Source organism: Mizuhopecten yessoensis, unplaced genomic scaffold (genome assembly GCF_002113885.1).
Source record: "Mizuhopecten yessoensis strain PY_sf001 unplaced genomic scaffold, ASM211388v2 scaffold10847, whole genome shotgun sequence".
NCBI lineage: Eukaryota > Metazoa > Mollusca > Bivalvia > Pectinida > Pectinidae > Mizuhopecten > Mizuhopecten yessoensis.
Genome location: NW_018408751.1, coordinates 1,393,132 through 1,419,539, shown reverse-complemented (window position 1 = coordinate 1,419,539; position 26,408 = coordinate 1,393,132). Strand labels below are relative to the sequence as shown.

General features: G+C 35.4%; 1 protein-coding gene and 1 long non-coding RNA gene across 2 annotated transcripts in view; one reads left to right on the top strand and one right to left on the bottom strand.

Annotated features, from left to right (window-relative positions):
- LOC110462970 (chloride transport protein 6-like) overlaps window positions 1–26,408 on the bottom strand; it is a 74,517-nt gene that overhangs the window by 17,768 nt on the left and 30,341 nt on the right. The window lies entirely within an intron of this gene.
- Window positions 476–25,758, top strand: LOC110462971. The gene is made up of 3 exons (XR_002464331.1): window positions 476–851; window positions 22,244–22,456; window positions 25,201–25,758. It is a non-coding gene; the product is annotated as an uncharacterized LOC110462971 (long non-coding RNA).

Here is a 26,408-nt window from a genome sequence, read left to right as displayed (position 1 = left end):
AATGATAGTGTCATAATGTTTATATATACATTGATTGTGGTATAATGTTTATATACACAGTGAGTGTGGTATAATGTTTATATACACAGTGATTGTGGTATAATGTTTATATACACAGTGATTGTGTTATAATGTTTATATACACAGTGAGTGGGGTATAATGTTTGTATAAACTGTGATTGTGTTATAATGTTTATATACACAGTGATTGTGGTATAATGTTTGTATAGTTATACTGTTTATGTAATCAATCATTATGTTTTAATGTTTATATACATTATAGTTGTGTTATTTTTTTATAATCATTATTATTGTATTATAATGTTGATATAAACATTGCTAGTGTTTCTATATTTACACGTTGATTGTTACAATGTTAAACTCTCCGATGTATTTTGTTTATTTTGATATAATGCCCATGTATTTGTTGCGTCACTGCGCTGTGGAGTGACACCTGCCGCCCAATTGAATTACGATTATTAGTTGCCGAGCAATCACATAGGGGATATGATTAGTCGTGATATGAGAAGAAATCAATGGCTCGGAGGAGGAGCGCTACGTAGACAAGACCTGGCCTCACTAAGGATATACATATATGTTAATATCGGAATTACTAATATCGGACCCCGCGATTTTTCTACCACATCACGTGGTGTAGTGCTTGCATTATAAACGCTCCTATCAAGATCGTCTGCCTTTACAACAGAGATAAGACAGTCTTGAAAACATCAAGCTTTTGTAAGTGGTTTGGAACTTCCACGACGCCATAATGACGGTGATAGTGCTTTTGTTTTGTTCAATCCTTATGTCCAGTGTTTTGCTATCCAACGCGAACTGGTACGGAAAAAGGGGTACGTATATTTGGTTTTGTTATCTGAATGTGTTTGTTTGTTACTAGAAACCAGACCATCTATAAAACTAACTATCAAAAAGAAAATCTCTAGTTTAGATTCATTAAGTGACTTGTATTTGAACAGTTTTAACCTGTTGTATTTTCGGTTTTAAATTTACTTTTCTGTTTAAACGCTTCCTTGCGGGACAAACAGTAGAAGCGACTGATTCTTACTTAACAAACTATCAGGGTGTATTTTGTTTTAGTCTAACTTTAGAAATATGTGATTTTAATCAAAAAAGGTCTATTTTAGTGAATTTTCACATTACAATGTAAATATCATGTCGCTTTTAGTGTATTTTCACATTACATTAACTGTCGGGTCGTTTAAGTGGATTTTCACATTACATTAACTGTCAGGTCGTTTTAGTGAATTTTCACATTGCAAGGTAACTATCATGTCGCTTTTAGTGGATTTTCACATTACAATGTAACTATCATGTCGCTTTTAGTGGATTTTCACATTACATTATCTGTCAGGTCGTTTTAGTGGATTTTCACATTACATTAACTGTCAGGTCGGTTTTAGTGGATTTTCATATCAGGTCGTTACTAGTGGACTTTCACTTAATATCAATGTCAAGCATTTATTGTTGATTAAACTACATGGAGAACTGTTTACTTTAATATACAATGATGTACTGTAAAATGTCTGACGACTTACCGTATGCTGTTAGTTGCGTAGCAAACATTTTATGAGTGAAGATCATATTTAAAGCATAGATCGGATGTTTTTCTAGATGAATTATATATCAGCGTCACAGGAAGACAAACTATTAGAGTTGCAAAGTGAAAAGAATTATCATAAAAACAAGTTCTTCGTTTTAACAGTCCATGGGTTTTTTCTGTCACTCTGTAAGAAGTTCTTTTGGAGAACTTTTCTTTAGAGTTCATAGACCTTTATTTTTTAAACTTATTAGAACCAGTAGAACAAATATCGTTTAGATTTTCAATCACGTGAATACTTCCTACAAAAAAAATATTTGTTCGAGGGCTGTCAGGAAATATATTTAAGATATCGTCGTATGTACGTGTTAGACTATGACAAAATTACACGCAACATGTCATTGAATTTCTTCATGTCGGTCTGTAACTTTTACACGTCTTAAAAGATAGCAGTTGACAGTCCTTTTTCTTCGCACTAAAGAAGGTTTGTATTTCTCACAATTACTAAGGAGAATCTGAGCAAAACTTTCAACCAGTGGAGATGCAATGAGGTGGATATATTTTAATGAAAATTTAAATATTCAGCTGAATCATTACGAATATCAAACTTTCACAATCAACATGTTTATAGTTCGCCAAACATGTATAATTTATCTGATTGTTTATTTCCAATACAATACATTTAAAACAATCAATTACACACATACCGCTGATAATCATGTTATTTGGCGACAAGATATTTAACGGTATTTGAGGACCCCTGTACAGCTGCCCAAAACTGTAACTATAAGTAATGAAAACTGACCATAGCCTTGATGAACAATTCCTGAAACGAAACCCGTATTGTGTGGGTTTTTTTTGGGTTTTTTTAAACAATAAAGATGAAATACACAAAATATAATCAACAAGAGTGCTCTGGGTGTAAAATAAATCAGTGAGACTAGAGCGGCATGTGAATCCCGGACTTAAGATTGTTATACATTATATAAATACGTACTTTGTTTGCTACTGGTCAATGGAAGTGTACATATAAAAAACGGAAGTTGAGGAGATATTACAGTGTCTGAAACGGCAGTAGGACAAGTACTTTATGGATTTACGGAACTTTCGACCAGTCGGAGTCTCATGATCTGTCCCTTATTTTTGAGAAAGAGATGGAAAGTCTTAGTGTTAAAATTAGCATATTTTGTCTCACGGTATGGTTGAAAAATAGTTATACTCAAACTTTTATCAATTGAGAGTGGTGTTTTAATGTATTTTATGCTGTCGGTACACCAGTAGGCTTCAGAGGATAGGCAATGTGTACACAGGTTTTTCCAACCCGGAAGTTTAGGCGAGAAGTTAATCTTCTTGGTTAAAAAATAAAGGGGTCGAGCTAATCATCCGAGTAATAAACAGGAAAATCATATTCTACAGTTAAATCATATAACAAACTTATTCTTTCGAATTAAATATTAAATGGAAAACAAACTTATTCCCAAAGTAATATGGAGAACAAAATTATTTTCTGAGTCAAGTTATCCAATTGATATGGAGAACACACTTATTCTCCAAATTATATGAAAAACAAACTTATTCCCCCAGTAAATGCAGAACGAACTTATTCCCCAAGTAATATGGATATCAAACTTCTTCTCCCACTATATTGAGAACGAACTTATTCCCCACGTAATATGGATATCAAACTTATTCCCCCATTATTGAGAACGAACTTATTCCCCAAGTAATATGGATATCAAACGTATTCCCCTAGTATATTGAGAACGAACTTATTCCCCACGTAATATGGATATCAAACTTATTCCCCCAGTATATTGAGAACGAACTTATTCCCCAAGTAATATGGATATCAAACGTATTCCCCCATTATTGAGAACGAACTTATTCCCCAAGTAATATGGCTATCAAACACATTCCCCTAGTATATGGAGAATGAACTTATCCTCCTAATTATGAGGAGAACAAACGAATTATCCCAGTAATGTGGAGAACAGACCTGTCCTCTCAGTTATGTGGAGAACGAACTATTTCTTCCGAAAAGTAACTGCAACATAGAGAGAAAAAATAATCCCAGGTACATAGAAAAAGAAATAATAATCTGGCAAAATGTACAACTTTGTAATCCTTCCGGTAAAATAGAGAACAATCTAACCTTTTTGTGAACGTCGCTCAGATAATCCTCCGGTAATATACCCCTAGTCCTTCACCACTGGGTCGCTGGTTCGAGACCTACGTGGGGCAGTCCTCAAGTATCTTCCGTAGGTAGGTAATTTTTCTCCAGGTACTGCGGCTTTCCTCCACCACGAAAACCTGGTAGTCCTTAAATGACCATACAAAGCTGTTAACAAACCAAACCGAACCGGTAATGTTGATGCAACGATCCTCCGGTAATGTATATGAGATTATCCTCCGGTAATGGAGATAAGATTATCCTCCTGTAATGGAGATAAGATAATTCTCCAGTAATGTAAATGGGATATTCCTCTGGTAATGTAGATAAGATAATCATCCGGTAATGTAGATGATATTATTCTCCGGTAATGTAGATAAGATCATCCACCGGTTAAGCAGATAAGAAAATCCTCATGTAATGCAGATAAGATAACCCGCCGGTAATGTAAATCAGATGATCCTCTGGTAATGTAGATACGATAAGCATCCGGTAATGTAGAAAAGCTAATCATCCGGTAATGTAAATCAGATGATCCTCTGGTAGTGTAGATAAGATAATCATAATGTAATGCAGATAAGATAACCCGCCGGTAATGTAGATAAGATAATCCTCCGGTAAAGTAGATAAGATAAGCATCCGGTAATATAGATAAGATGATCCTTCTGTAATGTAGATAAGATAATTCTCCATAAATTTTGATAAAATTATCCGTAAGTTATATAGATAAGATTATCCTCCTGAAATGAAGATAAGATAGTCCTCCGGTAATGGAGATAAGATAACCCGCCGGTAATGTAGATAAGATAATCCTCCGGTAAAGTAGATAAGATAATCCTTCGCTTTTGTAGATAATATAATCCTCCGGTAAAGTAGATAAGATAATCATCCGGTAATATAGATAAGATTATCCGTAAGTTATATAGATAAGATCATCCTCCAGTAATGGAGATAAGATAATCCTCCTGTAATGGAGATAAGATTATCCTCCTGTAATGGAGATAAGATAATCCTCCTGTAATGGAGATAAGATAATCCTCCGGTAAGGAAGATAAGATTATCCTATTGTTATGTAGATAAAATTATCCTTCAGAAATGAAGATAAGATCATCCTCCGGTAATGGAGATAAGATAATCCTCCGGTAACGAAGATAAGATTATTCTATTGTTATGTAGATAAAACTATCCTCTAGAAATGAAGATAAGATCATCCTCCGGTAATGGAGATAAGATAAACCTCCGGTAATGGAGATAAGATAAACCTCCGGTAATGGAGATAAGATAAACCTCCGGTAATATTCGAGGCAGATAAGGGAACATGTGAGCGTGTTTTCAAAACTTCTAAACTTCTTACATTGCACTTTTTACTTTCATATTCTGGCGTTATTATAGAATTTCGGATATGTAATTTTATGGTACTAGAAAATGAGCGGTAAAATTAAGTTTTGTGTAACATAGGTTGGTTTATTTGGCGTCCATTATGTAAAACCAGTATAAACATTCCGACAATATCTCTGTCACATATTTAAATACAACTACTTCACAACTCACTCTGACATTTTGTTTTCAATGATAAAACCATATGATGTTATGATGGCAGGGGTCATCTGCGTATTTTGGACTGAAGTAGAACATATGTTAAAATCTCTACAATAACAGTAACATTCGTCAATGGACACATCACAGAGTATATGTATGTGATCTCCTGACCCTGGCGTTAACACCAGTATTTTTGTATTATCCCGTGAGTTAAAATGTCACCTTTCCTCGATTGTAGTAGAAACATTGTTTTACATATGTGAAGGGCTAGTTATGTGCCTGTAGTCAACTGTACAGAAATGCATATGTCAACTTTCGACCCTCTCCGACAATAAATGGTTTCATTGTGGTGGTCGTGATACACTCTTACGTCCATGTTTTGCGTAAAATTTAACATATATCTGTCATTTAATGAGAAGAAATGCATAGGCCAATTCGATTTTAAAAACCGTGTTGAACTTGAAATCGAGGTTATAACTGACAAATAAACATCTTATCCTGATCTTCATCTACAGCATAAAACAGGGACAATCATGAATTTTTCCTTTCTTACCATCACTGCTTTCCCAACCTACGTTCATCACGTTGCAGTTTAATTGGTATTTAAAAGCTTGCTCCAAAAATCATAACTTCCGTGAAAGATGTCGATTTCTAGGGGACAACATGTTAAGAAAAGGTGTCTGAGTGATAAAGGTTGTTAAAGTCTTACGGTCGCCATTATGCCCCCGTTATATGCTATTTCTACGTGTGATTTGAAGGTCGATGTTGTGTTGTTGCTGTCTGTTCATAAGAGGGTCCTGTTGTTTCATTGTCTCTGCCCCAATTCTCGCTTTGGGGACCTGCCATTACTTGGATTTATCCTAGATTAATATGATGGGTGACGAGGTGAAACAGAGGATTCCATGTTAACATTTTTTGTTCATATTTCACCCAAGTTTTATTGATTTTTTAAACATTTCGAATTCGTTGATACTTCTTTGAATATTTTCTTGTTGTTACTTTTTTCAGTTATTGTGTAGCTAGAATTCAAACTTTGATACGTCGTACATAGCATTGAAGATAATGGTTATAACGTTGACGGTTATACGATAATTTAAAATGGCATTGGGATTTTGTCGTAAATATTCACATGTATTCTTGATTATGTGGTGAAAAGGTTTCCGTAGCCGGTTTCCTCTTCAATAAAACCTACAAAGTCATATATGTTTATCTAACTTCTCACAATGTACAAGTTACACTCTTCAATATCATTGTTCAAACACACAAAGTCATGTGATCTATCTCAAACACAAAATACACAATCGCATGTGATCTGTCTCACACTCACTATAAATGAAGCCATGTGATCTATCTCCAACACAAAATACACAATGTCATGTGATCTGTCTCACACTCACTATAATTGAAGCCATGTGATCTATCTCCAACATAAAATACACAATGTCATGTGATCTGTCTCACACTCACTATAAATGAAGCCATGTGATCTATCTCAAACACAAAATACACAATGTCATGTGATCTGTCTCAACACTCACTATAAATAAAGCCATGTGATCTATCTCATACACAATGTCATGTGATCTGTCTTAAAAAAACTCACTATAAATAAAGCCATGTGATCTATCACAAACACAAAACACACAATGTCATGTCATCTGTCTCAACACTCACTATAAACAAAGCCATGTGATCTATCTCAAAACACAAAATACACAATGTCATGTGATCTCTCTCAAAACACAAAATAGACAAAGTCATTTTATCTTTCTCAAAACACAAAATATACAAAGTCATTTTATCTTTCTCAAAACACAAAATAAGTATTGTGATCTATCTCAACAACCACGATTCATAAAGACAATTACAGATTATGTAATAAATCTCAACACTCGCACTACACAAAATCATGTGATAAGGGAAAAGGACACATCTTCCATTGTTTCTACCTGTAACGTGTTACAGGGGAAAAGTCATATCAAAATCTTCTCCCAACCAGTGACAAGGCGAGGGGAGGTGAAGTTCATACGGAATCTTATCAGAAAACCATGAGATTACATGATGAAACTGACAAAGTTTTGTATACGGTACAGATTTCGAAAGGCAGACATTCAAACAAAGTACAAAGACAACATAGAATTATAAAATACATGAGATGAGGAATACCGGAAGTGAAGTCAAAGTTTAAAAAGGAATATCCTCCGAAATATCCTCCGGATTTTGTTTTTTTATTATGAGATGACCCAATCTTTCCAGCAGCTGGTCAGGCGACGTCGTCATTAGAGAAGCGCATTGATACATCGTCTGGCCAGCTAAACAGGAAACGCGCGCAAATGTCGTAGTAGCTTCCGTTATGTTAGTTACCATGGTAACAATGACAGCGAGCATTCATTTCACTATGTCGAGAAAAACTTATTTTATCGAGAACGTTTTGAAATATTGATTTTTTTGAAAGGCATTCTTGTTTACATGTATGTTCCTTTTAGTGATATTACTGTTTCATGTTCGATACAAAGCGACATTTCCTCCTACAAAAGCCAAACAATATGTGTCTTTTGATGAATTTGTAAAACCTAAATCTGACGAGAACAAGAACAGCTGATCAGTGACGTTAACGGTCTGTAGGTAACTAGCCTAGCTACCACGCCGTTTTTACTGCCAGTGTCAATAAGTCATACCTTAAAACACAAACAAAACAAAATAATCCTGTAGTCGCGTTAAGTTTGTGTCTCTCCGTAGACGAGAAATAAACCGTTTTATACACATCGCCCTGTCTACCAGTCGTTTAACTAACACAGGAACAAATTTACAGCGAATTTAGCCACACTATTATTCGGTGTAGGAGCGGTAAACGAACTTTTTACAAATAAAAGATAACGGATGTACCACGTCAAAGGGTAAATGAAATTGCAATACCGGGTTCGTATTGGCTTCGAGTTCATTGAAGAAGTCCCGTGATGACAATCAACCCATTAATCTGTCGTTATTGCGGCTAGGTGGCATTTATGTTTAGTGTGTATGGTCGGAGACCACTCCGTCTTTGTTACTGATGAGAAACCGGAAAATACATTATTGTGTTACCTTATATAGACTGATTACCTGTCAGAACAGGTAAGTACTGACACAGGTGAGTCGTACATCCTACTACTGTTCAATCACGGAATAGCAAAGCAATTCGATTTCAATCAATTAAGTTATCATTTGTATATGTTAAGATATTTGACAGTCTTTCGTTTATGTCCTTCCCTTCGGATAAATTGAACTTACGGTCACATTTTTTATGAATCATTCAGACAGAAAATGGTTGGTTCTATCGCATAAAGTATGGTTTACTATTATTATTAACAAATCACATCAGCATCTTTAAGCAAAGGTTGCTGGAAAATTCAGTTTTTTGTCAATAAGGTGCTTGGGCTTTCAAAGTAAAATAGATCATCAAAACACATTAATAGTTTTGTCAAAGCAAACCTTCAGCAGTGAAAATATTTCAGGTGTTTTTCCTTTTAAAGGTTAACCTCACTAACCACAGGTTAACCTCACTATTCACTGGTTAATCTCACTATTCACTGGTTAACCTTATTAACTAAAGGTTAACCTCAATAACCACAGGTTAGTCTCACTATTCACTGGTTAACCTCACTTGCCACAGGTTAAGCTCACTTGCCCCAGATTAACCTCACTAACCACAGGTTAACCTCACTATTCACTGGTTAATCTCACTTGCCACAGGTTAAGCTCACTTGCCACAGGTTAACCTCACTAACCACAGGTTAACCTCACTATTCACTGGTTAATTTCACTTGCCACAGGTTAAGCTCACTTGCCACAGGTTAACCTCAATAACCACAGGTTAGTCTCACTATTCACTGGTTAACCTCACTTACGACATGTTAACCTCAATAACCACAGGTTAACCACACTATTCACTGGTTAATCTCACTTGCCACAGGTTAAGCTCACTTGCCACAGATTAACCTCAATAACCACAGGTTAGTCCCACTATTCACTGGTTAACCTCACTTGCCACAGGTTAAGCTCACTTGCCACAGATTAACCTCACTAACCACAGGTTAACCTCACTATTCACTGGTTAATCTCACTATTCACTGGTTAACCTTATTAACTAAAGGTTAACCTCAATAACCACAGGTTAGTCTCACTATTCACTGGTTAATCTCACTTGCCACAGGTTAATCTCACTTGCCACAACCTTATTAACTAAAGCACAGGTTAGTCTCACTATTCACTGGTTAATCTCACTTGCCACAGGTTAAGCTCACTTGCCACAGATTAACCTCACTAACCACAGGTTAACCACACTATTCACTGGTTAATCTCACTTGCCCTAGGTTAAGCTCACTTGCCACAGATTAACCTCAATAACCACAGGTTAGTCTCACTATTCACTGGTTAACCTCACATACGACATGTTAACCTCAATAACCACAGGTTAACCAGACTATTCACTGGTTAATCTCACTTGCCCTAGGTTAAGCTCACTTGCCACAGATTAACCTCACTCACCACAGGTTAACCTCACTATTCACTGGTTAACCTCACTTGCCACAGGTTAAGCTCCCTTGCCCCAGATTAACCTCACTAACCACAGGTTAACCACACTATTCACTGGGTAATCTCACTTGCCACAGGTTAAGCTCACTTGCCACAGATTAACCTCACTCACCACAGGTTAACCTCACTATTCACTGGTTAACCTCACTTGCCACAGGTTAAGCTCACTTGCCACATATTAACCTCACTAACCACAGGTTAACCTCACTATTCACTGGTTAATCTCACTTGCCACAGGTTAAGCTCACTTGCCACAGGTTAACCTCAATAACCACAGGTTAGTCTCACTATTCACTGGTTAACCTCACTTACGACATGTTAACCTCAATAACCACAGGTTAACCACACTATTAAATAGTTAACCTCACTGTTCACTGGTTACCCTCACTTACCAGAAGTAACACCACTAATCACACGTTACCTTCCACAACCTCAGGTAAACCTCACAAACTACTGGTTAAATATAAGCCTTGAACAACCGATACCTGGGAGGGGGTGGTCATAATGTATTTTGTCTTGTTTTGTGTTTCTCCTCCTGTTTTTCTTTTCTATTTACTTTGAGTTCCGATTTTGTCTCTTATGCTGAAGCTGCAGTAAAGTGTTTGGCGCTGTATATTTGGACCTTGAGTACCGAAGCAGCTGAATATTTCCCCTTGTATGTTGATGCTATGTTTTTTCCCATGTGTGTTGAGGTAGAGACATATTTTCCCCTGTGTGTTGTACTGTGGTATCTTTTTGACCATACATATTGAGGCTTAGGTATTTTTGCCAATGCGTTTTGAAACTATGGTAATTTTTTGTCGAAGAATGCAGGCATTATAGTATATTTTGCCCAGGCGTGTTGACGCTGAGACATATTTTTACGCTGTGTACTGCACTTTGGTATCTTTTGACCATACGTTTTGAAACTATGGTATGGTGTTTTTTTCCAAGAATGTAGGCTTTGTAGTATATTTTACACAGGCGTGTTGACACTTGTATACATTGTCCATAAATATTGACGTCGTAAATTGTTTTTTCCGTGTTTGTTGGCGCTATGGTATATTTTTCAATGCGTGTAGGCGTTATGGTATATATTGTCCATGCATGTTTACGCTGTAGTGCATTAGATCGTGTATGCTGTCAGGGTATTTTACCTAAAGCATGATAGTGTAATAGGCTTTATAAATGAAATGACAAGGAGTTTTGTGATGCTAAGGGAAAACGTGTACTCAGTCATCAAATCTAGTTTTGGGAAATACACCTAACGCTCTGTATATATATATAGTTAAACTTATTTCTGACACTCAACACCACACAAGGGTATTAATGTATAGGATTATCTACCAGATGCCCAGTATTTCTAGAGCCAAACCTCGTCCACACTCCTTGTACAGCGTTCACGTGGTATAATTTGATAACACTTGCAGTCCTCTGCTTATTAGCGAAGTAAGAATGCCATGCACTAATGCATGTATAACGCCGACATGGTGAAGACTAAATGTCCTGCCTCTTACAAAATTATACCATTTATGTGAATATGGCCTAAAGGAATATGCTTTTTTGTGATATAAAACATTATTCTCCGGATCCGTGCGTTTCTTCCTGTACAATGTCCCTGTATAGTGTTTAGTGTTACTGTATATGAAAGCTTTAGAACAGCCTGTCGTTAGGGTTATACCGGCGAGAGAAGACAGGGGCGATAGGAAGCTCATAGAGAAACTTTTTTTTTGTGGAATGTGGTAATAAAATGTATCAGTAAAAAACAAAAATACAAAACAGAAAAAGCACCTTCTTGAAATTGTTGTTTGTAGATGCCGGAAGTCAAACAAAATAAGTATGTTACTACACCGTATGTCAATTTCGTCAATTTAGGACTCATCATTTGTACTAAAAATCAAAAGAATCAAAATCAATGTTTAAATAGTTCTGAAACATTTATAGAATATAGCGAAAATGGAACTTTTGGTGGATACAGATATTTAATACTTCATCTAGTATTTTATGTAAACCGGGCGAGATTACATTCCAGCTACAATATTACTACAATATCGGGAATTTATAGTCCACCAGCAGAGTTAACAACCTCATTGCGCAAAATAATCACTAGCAACACGAAAAAAATGATAATTGAGAAAATTGGATAGAAAGGTTTACTAAAGAGTTGCTGGGTTTTAATTGGATCCAAACTAAGTAATGAGTTAATGAGTTCTAGCAGGTCTTTGTAGCATTCACGTTCTAGAAGGATGCAAACAGATGGTTGGTGCCGTATAATTTGTTTCAATATACAAGGTGGAAGTAACGGTTGGTGGAATTTTCAGTTCCCTGAGATGTTTGGTGTAGTATATAAAAAAAAAATCAATATACAAGGTGGAAATATCTGCTGGTGGATTGTTCAGTCCCCTGAGGTTTGTCGTAACCTTGACTGCAGCTGGTATCTTATTTGTGTAAGCGGCATTGTCCTTAATAAACCGTCTTTACACGTTATTGGTATGATAATAACCAATATTTCTCTAATTTGTAATGCATATAACGTACTTACTCTTCTGTTTCAACAGTAGTTTAAATTAACTTTGATTTCCAACTTTTCGATCCCTAGTATCACCGATAAGGACAAAACATATGTATGGTGCAGTGACATTACCTCTTGGCATGCTGTGTCTATTACCGAATTTCAAACATGTATTTCAATAAGGGTGGGTTAGGTTCATCTCTCTTGATGGTATTTATCATCGAATGTGCCTCAAGTGATGCATTCATGAAAATTAGAATTCGTAGTAGTTGCAATTACATCTAACACCATTCTTTTATTCAGATCAGTTCAACAATGAGCCAAGGTGCGAATGAATGATATATCAAAACCTAATTATTGATTTTAAATCATATAGAGTTACGGATTTTATAATCACATCGGACTAAGTACTCGGTTAATACTGCTCAGACCAGGTTAATAAAGAATTTGTAGACCTCATCAAAAGTCCATAATTGTATTAAGTATTTTTATACTGATTATGTTATGGAAACGTGCCCCACCTATTTCACTTCAAAATGAGTCAACACAATAATGTACTTGGCCAATATAGCTAGAGCAATATTTGGTCAAAAAAGCCAGAGAATACCGAAGTGTCAGCAAAACCCTATTTAAAATCGAATTCGACAACCTGGACAAAATATGACTAGGGGTATATTAACATGAAAGATAAGACCAGGGGTTCAGGAAGGGTAAACGTCTTGTGTTTCGTCGATTATACCTGCAATACTAATCTACATCGAACCAAAGTAATGTCACGTTATCGAGACCTCGGGTAAAATTTGGACAAAAAATGACCAGGGGTATATTAACATGAAAGATAAGACCAGGGGTTCAGGAAGAGTAAACGTCTTCTGTTTCGTCGATTATACCTGCAATGTTAATCTACATCGAATCCAAGTAATGTCACGTCCTCGAGATTTCGGGTATAGTGTCAGTACTAACATTTACCACCACGCCTTGGTGGCGTCAGACGACAACATAAACGCAATCAAATAGATTTGCAAGAAACGGTTGATTGAATTTCTCGGAGAATTAGGGATTTCAAATAGGTTCAATATTAGGCCGATATTTTCCCTATTTGTCAAAGATACAAACTATCCTCGTTAGTACATAGGTCAGGCCCATATCATATATACATATACGCCTTCTGTTTGTCTTCCGTCTTTATGAATCGCAAAAGCGAGTTCCAAAACTCAATATTTGACCTATATTTCAGGCACACCGACTCAATGTATCCCCTACAATTGCAGATTTCTTTGACGTCATGACATTTAATGTTTGTTTTGGTCTCCTGCTTTCAAAATAGATTAGACACCTTGAAAACCCGTGTAAAGGCCTAAATGTGTTACCTTGGAATGGTGTGATTAATTACTTGAGCTGAGATTCCGGAGAACTAGTTATGAAGGTTTTTGTATCAGAGTGCGAAGAAGCATACCTCCCGACAATTACATTTACCTTAAACTACGAGACAAAGAATACCATTAATCATCATGCCTGCTTTTTTTCATACGGTTTGCTTGTTCTATTTGTTATTCCGAGGTCCATACCGCACGTATATTTCTTGCCATTTGGTTTTGTTTCCTATCAATAGGGCCGTGTTCAATATGTGATCCTATCTGTGCATGCAAATGACATCACCACGTTCAGGAGAAGGTGAAAAGCCATGCTACTGGAGGGTATCAAAATGTGTGTAACGCAATAGTTATGCAAACAAGATTGTTCTCTAATCTTCACCGGGTCAGACAATTTTTCGTGAGGAGGAAACTATTGAGACGGAGGATGGCCAAGGTCATTCGACCATCTTACTTTGCATATAATCTAATCAGGTGGTGGTCGAGACAAACCACCGCTACATGACTTCGTGACGCACATACCGAAACTCACAACCCAACGGATGTATGAATCAGCCAGTCACCATAGTAACTGTTAAGACTTGCAGGTGTCTGATTTTTTCGTCGAAGATGAATTCATGTGACATTGGTTGTCAGTGGAATCACGTGACGTGCAATCAGTTGTCGAATGTAATGATACAATGGTCAGAAATAGATTCGTTCTAATTGAAAATGTCAAATGGATGTTTTTGAAATCCGTTGCCTAGTAATCACAGAAAATCAACTTAATCTTTCTATTTTCCACTGGAGTAGTTCTTGTTTTCACTTGTATAGACATCAGAGAATAGAACGAAGATAGCTTAGAATATTATCATTATTATTGTGACTGATGGATAATAAATAAATCGAAAAATCTAAATTGAAATTTGAACCTCTGCTGCTTAAAATCTACAAAAAAATTTTTTTAACTTGCTTTCAATTAAAAACGTGAGCGTGTACCAGCACCGTTGTGATTCCTGTCTCCAAGTCAGACATATTTGACAAGCATTTCTTTTATTTTGATATCCAAAGTCTGCCAATACACCGTGCCAAAGAACTATAATAATTGTACCGAATCACCGTGCCAACGAACTTCTGGGAACCTAATAATTTGACAATATGGCATATAAATAGAAAATATGTAATCTACTTTGATGTAATTAAATTATATTGGCTTGACAATCTTATTTACGAAAAGGTAGATGATGAAGGAATCTTAATTACCACCAAGTAAAATAATATCGATTTTACTTTTCTGAATTATAAAAATAAAAAGTATTGAAAACCTTCAATAACAGGAGTCCAAATAAAGACAGCAATCCTAAAATAGTTTCAATTGCAGTTGAACCGAACTATGACAGTGCGTTTGTTTATTGTTCCATAGAAGGTTGAATATAACGGTACAAGTGTGTTTTGTGGTGCAGTGTGAATTATTTCCCTTGCAGTGTGATTAAGTCGTGCGTGTTGGTTATGATTTCTGAAGTGAAGTGTCTCAACCTTTGTACGTACACTAAGTTGTACACGTAGGTCCACCATTTACATATTCTTCCAGATTGTTACATAATACGCAATCAGGACTAGAATACAAGCTAGACGTTAACATTTATAATGACACATCTTTGAGGATAGATGGACACAAACGTAGAAATTATGACACTTATAAATAAACAAAATTATTATCGGATCCAGTGTTGTACCTTAATGCTCAATTGTGCAGAAATGTACATCGGTTGCTAGTTCAGAACTTTAGAAGAGAACTTACAAATCATGTCATATAACAAAATTATCTCATAAAAACTGTTGGTTATCAAGCATCTCTTTAACAAGTCAGTCATAAATGAAACGTATCGTCAATAGTGAAACCATAATAATAATAATGATATAATATACAACATTTATATAGCGCCCTATATAATTTGTAAAATTACTCTAAAGCGCTTTACACCATATGGATAATAGTATTAGTTAAAATTGTGAAACAAAAACGAAGGCTTACAATCACTTTTATACATGTAGCAAGCAGATAACCATCGCAATGTGCAAATAAATTAATAAATAAAGTGTGGTATTTACCATTAACCATAACAACAGCATGGTGAGCCGGTAAGTGTTTTGAGACAGAAATATTTAGTGAGTGAACCACACGGAGTGTCAGTCTAGTGTGACGTATCACGAGTTTCAAAATTAGTTTGGATCGTTTACTGTGTTACCATCCATGATATTTGAGATATTAAGAGGTAGCTTATACCGTAGAAGGATGAGGGTAAATCGTGTCTCAAGGTTGATTTCTTCATTTTCCGACAGGTTGGTTTGGTTTAGTATTGTTTAACGTCCTATCACAGCTATGGTGATGTAAGGACGGCCTCCCCAGTGTGCAAGATGCATGCGTGTAGTGTATGCGTGTATGTTTTGGGAGGCTGCGATATGTTCGTGTTTGTCTCCTTGTGATAGCGCGGAACTGATGCCGACTTTATAGTGCTTTCTCACTTAAACATACTGCCGAAGACACCCAGCAGGACACTCCATCCGGTAACATTACACTGACAACGGGCGAACCACTTGCCCCACTCCTTAATTGCTGAGCGTTAAGCAGGAGTAGATGTGATATCTTCCTGTATTGTTTGTGAAATCTGTAAGTGTATGTATGTTACATGCCATGGATCATTACATGTACAAATGTATGAGAACCTGTATAAAACTGTTGATAAGTAAACGATAGACAAATACTTCAACGTATGGCAAAGTTTAACGACTTTGCATTTGGTTTGCTTTTACAACATTACCTAGGTGATTGCTCAACGTGATTACCACCCTAGGAGAAACATAATTATTTCTTCTATCAGATAAAGTTTTGTTATTGGTAAAATATCATGATAATTTCTTTCCAGATTTTACCAAGAACTTATATCGCTCTATAGCTTGAAGAACCTGCTTGCCTGCTTATCATAGACAATGTGTGTTACATTGAATGATAAGCGATGGGGCACGTTTAAAGATTAGAGATGTTCTATATAATATGTGTTATATTACGAGATTAGATTTCTATATCAAAATGTTTTGTAGATAAACACAAAAATGGGAAAATTTAAAGATAACCTAATAAAAATAAGATGTTTTTACAATTTGATGCCAAAACATAACCAGCCATGCTTATCTGTTTCAACATACAAATGTTCTGCTGAATTAGAGTGACCTATTGTATACACAAAAAGGGGTAAAAGGGACGCACTGGTAAAATATTTACGTTCTGCATCAAATATAAACAGTGTTTTTTTTTCTCATAAGCCTACAATATTGTTACAAAAATACTCTTATAAAAGCATGAGTAAAACGTCCTTTCCATTTTTTATACATCCATCCACATTGATTCAATGATTGTGCCAATAATATGTGCTTGACTTTGTATTGGTTTATGACATATACAAACAATTATTTAAGTACACATTTAGATGATTAATGTGAATCAAGGTATTAATTTTGATGATTTAAATGAGTTAATATTACATGCTAAGGTTTTAAAAGGAACAAATTCCCGCGCAGCACACTAGCGGACTTAACACTCTTCGCTGTATAATATACACCCCTCTCATCTTTTGTTTAAATCAATAAATCCTAGTGAAACCCTAGTAAATATTATTACTGGTATTTGTTTTGAAAGTATAACTGCAGAATAGAAATGAAGGATAGTGTTTCATATATGTACGCAATAAATGTCAATAAAAATTGTGAATCAAGACCCGGAGTAAAAGTAGCTCTTTTTATTTATAAACAATTATACCTTTGGCTTCCTTTTTCAAAATTATATAGTTTTCCCCGTTCGCAAAAATCTTGGAAATAACGAAACCGCAACAAAAGGTAAAAAAAGGAAATACATCAGGGGTTTAACCAAGTGCCCTGTCAAATCCACTCGCTTACACTCTTTCAGAGGTGAACGACGGAAACAGAGGAGAGATATCGTTGTAGGGTATTAAACGTTATTTGTAAGAGTCGTGTGGTTCGAGTATACACTACGCCGTCGTTAAGGTATTGTACAAGCTTCCTGACACACGTGTGATACATGGAGTCAGATCGAACAAATGTATAATTCAATTATTCAGTGTCAGAGTTAAAGCAACGTATCTGTCCGAAGTCAATGACTATGAATCTGTAAATTAGTGAGAAAAAAACAGTTTGTGTTCTGACAAATAAATAACTAATTCAATTGATTAGGGTTAATTTTGTCAATATTTTATTTTTTTCAGTTTTTGATGTAATTCTTTCTCCGGGATGAGGATGATTTGTTCTTTGCCAATTAATTAACACACATATAAATGAAATGAAATGATATCAGAATGTCTGTTATAGAAACTGTCTCAAGAAAACAGAAAATAAACATCATCTTCACTAACCTGCTCTCCCCCATATTTGTATATGTATTCTGGGAATGTTTGAGAGATAGGAAGACACTTCAGGGGAATATCTGAACGACAGCGAGACAACGAAAGATGAATTGTTGAGAACTAGATTACATATATCGTCTTTGCCGATTATATATATGTCAATCATACGAGGGTCCCCATATTTCCTTGTAAGTGTTGTCAATAATTAAACCCTGAAACATATCATTCCAGGGCATAACCCTTCGTGTCGATATCTTCTTGAATAGAGATTTGAGGGCCATTATATTTGGCCGATAATCTGGATTGTAAGTTGACAGCTGTCAGAGTACCAAGTAACCTAATTGTGTGATTTTTTCTATAATCTGATATTTCTTTAACTTCCACGTTCCTGATTGTCAATACTTGGAGTGTGATATTGGCCCTAACATATTTAGCATTAGTAGCATTGTGATTAAATGTGACATATTTATATCATAACAAAAGCATCACAATCGAACGGTTCCCCGTGAATAAATGAACTCACGGAGACATCAGTACGTGAATACGCCTCTAAAATATTACCAAATTGTGGCCGAATATTATTCCGCCAGAAAATAGTCCCTGTCGGTATGTTTACGTAACAAATGTAAAGTAAAAGATTAAGCTATATTAAGTACAAAAAGTCCACAGACAGTAGGTCATACATCGGAGCCAAAATGCCTTACGTTTAACACGACTGCTAGTAATTCTGTTTTTCTGTATATATTTTTTGCAAAAGAAATGCAAGATGGACCCTTATTTGTCAACTGACAGATGCACTTCCAATGAATTCTTCTTTTTCCTATTTTTCTGTCATCAACACCTTCAATAATTTGCTTAATTTTACGCTAACATACCAAATTTCCCAGTGGACTTATTGCAATAAATAAACAAACCAACACAGATTGATTCTATTTACAGGAGAAGCGAACGACACACAAACACCTCGACACAACACCCTCGCTTTTACTTTCACAATTAGTCCCGTCAATCGGGCGGGTTAGAGCCATCAGAATGTTAGTTGTACTCTTCCAGAATCCCTATCACGTTACAGACTAATCATAATTACCTCAAGTAGTCACCACAAACATAATGACCTCCAAAACTTAAAACAGTCTGGTGACGCCAGGTTATCCAAACAAACTTACTTTTAATTGTAAATCATTTATAAAAAACAATCTGTGAATTTATAAACAATTCACCAGATTGCACATTTTATATAAAACTACCTTGGTATATACACTATACACCAATTTGTAAATTCATATATAAAAACAACCTGTGTGAATTAACACCAGTTGTCTATAAGACCTTTTTTCTGGTCTTTGATTACCTAGATATTTGAAGGATAGACTTCCTATTTTCTCCTTGTGTATTTACGCTTTGGTTCATTTTCGTTGTAACCCAACAAGGATTCGGTACTAGACGTGCCTGGAATGATATCTTCCGGGCAATTATGTAAAGCAATGTTGATTTCCATCAATCACCATTGAACGTTTCCAAGTTAAACATTTCAGGTTTTCGGTTCAGGAATGACACAGAAACTCTTTGATTTACGGCTATGTAGTCCGAAAACGCCTACACTTTTGTACTCCCTTACTCATTAAATGCATGTCTACATTCGTACTTCCCATCTAAATATATTTCTGTTTATATTCGTACGCTTGTTAATTAACCGGAGGTGGGGTCATCCGAACTCTGAGAGTAAATATTGATTGTGTAATATTTTCATCATTATTAAGACTGGAAACAAAATATGCGTGTCAAGGGATACGATGCAGTCATCGTCATAGAATATACACAAAAATGCATTTTTGCTTCTTTTACACAAATAATAATTGAAAGGGTTTCATACAAGTCACAAAAGGTATATAACATCTACTGTATATATATCGTAAATAAAGCACAAGAATTGATATTGATGTAAAGATTTGCATTAATTAACTGTGGGATATAAACATGCATTATACTTTAAATTGTTCTTTTTGTAATTAGCTAGACGTTTACAAGTAGCTATCGAGATTGACCTGTGACCCTTGTTACACCTCCAATAATTACTCAAGTAGTCAAGTTTTTCTTTTTAGAACTAACATCGACTTTGTCACCTCATTCTGTATCAACCTAATTAAAGTCTAGTTAAAAACAAATCCCCCCTCGGGAGAAACCAAATACAGATATTGGTAAAACATAATGTTGATTAACAAAGCATTATCCTACTGCCCAATAGAGGGTCTGATAGAAACATCGGTCAATATTGTAAAACGTGTTTACATCAACAATATAAAACTACTGTCTATTAGAAAGCCTGTTAGCAACATCGGTCAATATTGTAAAACGTGTTATCATCAACAGTATAATCCTGTTATACAATAGAGGGCCTGTTAGCAACATCGGTCAATATTTTCAAACGTTTTTACATCAACAGTATAAAACTACTGTTTAATAGAGGGCCTGTTAGCAACATCGGTCAATAATGTAAAACGTGTTAACATCAACAATATAAAACTACTGTCTAATAGATGGTCTGCTAGCAACATCGGTCAATATTGTTAAACGTGTTTACATCAACAGTATAAAACTACTGTCTAGTAGAAGGCCTGTTAGCAACATCGGTCAATATTGTAAAACGTGTTATCATCAACAGTATAAAACCACTGTCTATTAGAAGGCCTGTTAGCAACATCGGTCAATATTGTAAAACGTGTTTACATCAACAGTATAATCCTATTATACAATAGAGGGCTTCAACAATGGTTTTTATTTCAGCCATAATAGGTCCCTAGGACATAGGATATGAATGTCTAAATACTGTTCGTTTGATATCTTAGAGGTTCAAAGTTAAATCTTGAATTAAAGACATTAAAAAGGTATCATTACAACAACAAAACTTTCAACATAGCAGAAATGGAATAGGCGTCACTACACCAGAAAAAAACCCACAAAGGTCAACCTCGATACAAGAAACAAGAACATATAAAAAACGATGAAACACATATGGGATAGAAATACATGTTTGTCAATGAATATTCTGAGACAGTAATAATAAATGGACAATGAATGAGCTATGGTAAATTTGAACTATGGATATTAAACGACTATGTATATAAAGTGAATTATGGAAAAGACTGAACTTTTTTAATGAACAATCTATAGAAGATAAGTGAAATATTGATATTTAATGGGGTATGGACAATGGATGGACTATGAAAGGCAATGAACTTGTTGCAATCAAATTAATTTCAAAATGAGGACGGCATGGTAAGGTACGCATATTTAAATTTCAAACTGAGTCTCTTCGTTGATAATACAACACACAGCGCTTGGGCTTTCATCCTGGTCTGAGAAAACCCATAAGGATAATTGATAATTCCTAAATAATGTAGGTGGTGATTCTCTCTTACTTGGATATGTTTTCCATCTAAGCTATAGGAGAAATATAGCTAGCCATTGCTAAGTTGTACAAGCGTCGGCACGAGTTTTGTCAGTTGTTATTGGAAAAGAGCTTATTATGACATTGTGGACGTAGCTTGCCGAGCTATCAACAGCCTTTGCACATCAAACATCTGCGTTGTGTTTCACGTTTACGTTTAAAAGAGTGAAGCATAGTGTTTATTTCGTTACTTTTGTATCCGGTGTATATCAAGTGTACTAAAATGTGTTTTGTACATTTATTAGGGAATGTGTGGAATGCGATACATGCTATGTTTATTGAATCTCTATTTAGGTAGAATATCCATTCTAACTGTACATGTAGTTTGAATCACAATGTTACACATATTGTAAAACGAGTAATTTAACTTTTTGGTTATAAAGATTATCCTAGCATGTACTACATCGTCAATACACAGGTATACAGCACTCAGCATCCATACAAATACGTACTATATCGTCGATACGAAAACAAAAAGACAAGCACACCCAGTCCTCGCATATTTACACGTATCAAATCGTCGAAACAGCCATTGACTCCTAATTAGTGGTCCCTTTTTCTCGAAAATTAAATGTTACAACAATAATTTTGACATAACATTCTGAACATGGGAACACATGTCATGTAGCACACCTGATGTAGAATCATTAATTGTTAGAATTGCCAACACCTGACAATTGTCCGTTTTATTGTAGGAAGTGAAGTAGACGACGCCTTCCAGAGGTACTTAGAGGGCAGACTGGTGAAATCTATAGGCAGTCGACACAGCGACGATAGGGAAATCCTATTCAAGATATCGAAATTATTGCAGGAATGGCAGCTGAAAAACAAGGCAAATGAGGTGGCGGAAGTGACATCATATGACCGGAAGTGAAAAGTTGCGTCAAATGAGAACCAAAATCACCAATGTAAGTTCCCTGCAAAGGCTCTTGAAAACAATACAAATTCAAGTTGAATGTTTTCCTTGTGTACTTGTATACAAAAACAGCGTAAAAGTAAACACAATAATATGTTTACCCTTTTGTAGTACTGGGTATTTGCTCTGATGATTACCAAATAAACCATCCTTAGTGTAATTTTGTCATTCCTCAGTACTGATATACGTACATAGATAATCATCAAACAAATGTATGATAGCAATCCCTTAGTACTGCATTGGTATTTACTCTGACAACCAACAAATAAAACCAGGCGCGTAGCTGTACCTGTACGCAGTTTAATCCACCAAATTTTCAACAACAAAAAACACTGTTTTGTGGCATATTTTTTTTAGAAATAATATAAAATACCCCCAAAACATATTGTAGAATATCTCGATTTTTCAATCATTTTGAAGATTCTGACACCAAAAAATCATAAAAATAGTAAATTATTTTTTCAACCGGGGGTGAGGGGGGGGGGGGGGGCAAAGCCCCCTTTGTCTTTCTGCCAAGGCCCTCCCGCGGTCCCCCGGACTCGCTCTTTAATGAATCCTCTCAGAGCAGGGGCTAGCTACACCCTTAATAACATCCTGTTTTTAACTTTGTCATTACGAATCAGCCTTGGTATATTTGCATCAATTATCGCCAACTATTATAAACTGTCTTTATGCGGATATGACCTCCCCGTTTACATGAAATGACGAATAATAAGGTTAACCTTTCACTTTTAGCTCGAGTTTCTCAATATTCAGTAATCAGCCCCAAGATATATGACGATTGTGGTTGCCTCCTAATTAGCGGCAATAAACCAGTATAAATGTCTATCTTTCTAGTTACTAACCTGCTGCTACAGAATCAATTTTTAATAAATAGCCGATTTTTAGCAGAACTTTTTGAATTCATTAGGACAAGATAATGATGGTAAAAAAAGTAGAGCTACTTTTACATGATTTTTTAAATCAAGTTTATCAGTATTTAAGAATCTTAATTGTCAATATCTTCAATTTTCATATATAAAGTGATATTTTCACGGTAAGAATTTATATAGGATTTGTGCTGGTCTCCCGTTGAGTATCATACAAATATCACGTGTATGGTCAGGATGTCTATATATTATACGATTACGTTGCGTGAGTGAAAATCTCGGTATATTTTCCCATACGAATTGTATGTATATGGCATTCAACACGACAACACTTCAATTTTCTATTTATTACATTTTTTAAGTAGCACGAAGAAAGTATTACTGCACCAGAAAAGTGAGGGAATTAGTAAAACGCCATGTTCTGATGACGTCGTGCTTGACAACAAGGCAGTGCGACATTTTCGAATTGAAACGAAATTACCGTTCTGATTGGACAGTACTAACATAATATCTTCACATGGGAAGAAGATAGTTCCTTGTATTTCATTGGTAAAATGTAATATTTCTATATATCTAAACTCGGAGAGAATAGTATGCAGTAGATTGGATAATTATTATTTTGGGTATGAAATTCATCCGATTTTCGCGGCAATAGATATATCCGCAACATCACAGTCGCTTAATTCTTTGATTAAAGAAAATTATAGACTATACGCGAAAATGAAAACGATTTAAACATAGAAATTGCAGCACCGTTTCACCACCGAAATATCGTCAAGCGCTTTTATCTTGTTTTATCACACGACTACTCATATGATGTGTTTACATATGTGATAATTTCTAACCCTCCCCGATACATGTAAAACCTCTGGTCATTTGTATGATCTGTTTCTCTATATACTACCAAACATGATAACTTTATCGTTATGAACCCCCTTTTTGGAACCATTAACTCTAGTTTGACCAGTTCAATGTCAAATGCTTTACAAACGAAATTTAAAATTTCGTCACTTTAAGATTTAAATTTACGATAACCGTTCGCATATAGTCTGCTTATTGTGCTATGAAAATGTCAAACGATAAGGGTTGCACAATTCTAAATTCTTTGGCGTCACAAGTTTGGAATAGAAGATATAGCTAATCTTAATGCGAGTATGCGGGATTTAGACGCATCGAAAAACACTGAATCAGACATCGCCTGTTCGAAACATGTCTTTGTTATGTAATGAAGCTGTAAATGATTTTACTTCTCGATTTGGTGATAAGGAATACAGTTTATTGTTTTTGGCACACCCGGTTGATATGATACCTCTCGACCTGAGACGGAATATGATAACAAAATTGTTATACAGTTTTCTCTATATACTTAAATGGTAATTTTCTGTTGTTTTAATCACAAGATTGGTTCTGGAAGGATATAAAACGTATGACTACTTTGGGCTATAATAAAGAATAAAAAAAACGCAATAACCAATCCTTCACGTTTAAAATTGGCAGTGGTTAGTTAATATTCAATGACGCAAATAAAACACAGGTTTTGCATTTGCTTCTTTGATGTTTTCTTGACCGTAGATGGTCTTGACCTGTAGAGGGGACACAACTTTCTTATCACGACAAAAACATATGTGTAGTGTCCAAATGAATACTGCTTAGTGGTTTTGTGTACAAGTATATGAAGACTTTTGACTTCTTCAGCTTAACTTGACCCCCCTTAGATTCTAGGGTTATAAGGCATTTATATGTGGATGTGCATGTGCATACAAAACTATGCAAAATGTTGTTAGGATTTTTGGTTTATAATCCAGTTGTTCGATTTAAAAACGGCAAATTTAAATTATCGTTTAAAGTGACATTGTGTTTATTTCAGGTCGTGGGGATGAAGTCAGCATGGAAGATGTTCCAAAGCCAATCGTTTTATCCATATGGAGATTCCAGAAGATTTTATTTTCATATTCATGAACGTATACATAGAGTACTCACCAACATGTGTCCGTGAAGACGGGAACATGGTTTATTACGTGTGTGTATTAACGATAAAAAAAATCAGACATTATGTGATTTTCTTAAAGTCATTCTTATAAAAAGTAGCATAATTACCATTCGTATATACCTTTACAGATATGAGTTACCAGGTACAACAAAAACTTACATGCAGAGAACACATCAATACACAAATAATAGGTAAACAATATAGCAGGGAACACACAGGTACAATACGTATTGGTAAATAAAACAGAAAGGAACACACAGGTACAACAACAATAGGTTCACAATACAGTAGGGAACACAGGTTCAACAACAATAGGTTAACAATACAATAGGAAACACACAGGTTCAACAATACTGAACAGAACTTACCTGTGCAACACAAGAAGGTACAAGCACATACGAAACACGCATGAACAACAATAGATGGTTCCAAAAAGCATATTACGGGACACAAAGTTTACAACAACAATGTCCAGAACAATATTACAAGTTACAGCAACGTATTATAGAACATGCCGGTACAATATACATAGATAACAACAACACGTCGTTATAACAACAGTAGCTACATCAACACTGTACAGAACACGTCGGTATAACAATGGTAGGAACAACAGCGGTGCCCGAAGTGAAATGACCATTTCTGAACAGATCGAATAACTAACTTTAAAACACGTTTATTCTTTAAGGTTAATAACTTGGAAGCCAATCAAATCGTTTTATTCTGTTTAAATCAACCACTTACTTTGGAACAGTTGAACAATTCGCCAAAAGTAGAATATATTTATACAACTTTAACACATAAGATTAACATCACAAACACAACTATTACCAGTCTAAATTATACACTAAGTTTACATCACAAACACAACTATTACCTGTCTAAATAACACACAAGGTAACACACAGATACAACCACTACCCGCTAGCTAAAACAAGCACCGTGTCTACACATAAGAAACTATAACTTACCGATTAAAGATTATGTATACAGTATCTCATGTCCTTCGTTTTCTGTTAAATTGCATATAATACGGTATCAATATTTGTTGTTAATGTTGCGTTTTGATTAAATGATTATTTATA